This window comes from Equus asinus, unplaced genomic scaffold, assembly GCF_041296235.1.
Source record: "Equus asinus isolate D_3611 breed Donkey unplaced genomic scaffold, EquAss-T2T_v2 contig_97, whole genome shotgun sequence".
Classification (NCBI taxonomy): Eukaryota; Metazoa; Chordata; class Mammalia; order Perissodactyla; family Equidae; genus Equus; species Equus asinus.
The window spans coordinates 16852-17500 of NW_027225552.1; positions in this window are offsets into that span (position 1 = coordinate 16852).

Below are 649 nucleotides of genomic sequence, written 5' to 3' on the forward strand. Positions count from 1 at the left end.
ATGATCTCCGATTGACGTTGGGAAGGTCTATTTCATCCCAGTCGCACGAACCCCGAAAACGTGGCGGCTGGACGAGGGAGGGAGGGAGGGAGGGAGGGAGGGAGGGAGGGAGGCCAACCACGGGATTTCCGCACGACCAGCTGATGGACACGAGCGCCCCGTGAGCCGGGCGGAGGGCAGCCGCCCGGGTCTCGCAGCTACGTGCCCGCGGAACCCTCGGGACTGCGAGAAGCCGGAGCGACCCGCAGCCATGTGGCGCTCGGCGCGGACATCTGGTCGACCCGCGCGCCACGGGACCCGGGGCCCGAGTCCGGGCCGGGCCGCCGGTCGACCCGGCAGGGCGGCTGCCCCGGGGGCCTCGCGGCTGCTCGTCCGCAGCCTCCAGGGAGCCCTCGGGGCTCCGAGAAGGCCGAGCGCCCCGCGGCCCCACGGCCCCGCGGCGCTCGGTGCGGACATCTGGTCGACCCGCCCCCCCCCCCCCCCCCGAGACACGGGGGTCGGGTCGCCGGTCGACCCGGCAGGGCGGCGGCCACGGCGGCCTCGCCGCTGCTCGTCCGCCGGGTCGCCGGAGCCCTCGAGCCTCCGAGAAGGCCGAGCGCCCTGCGGTCCCGCGGCGCTCGGCGCGGACATCTGGTCGACCCGCGCGCCG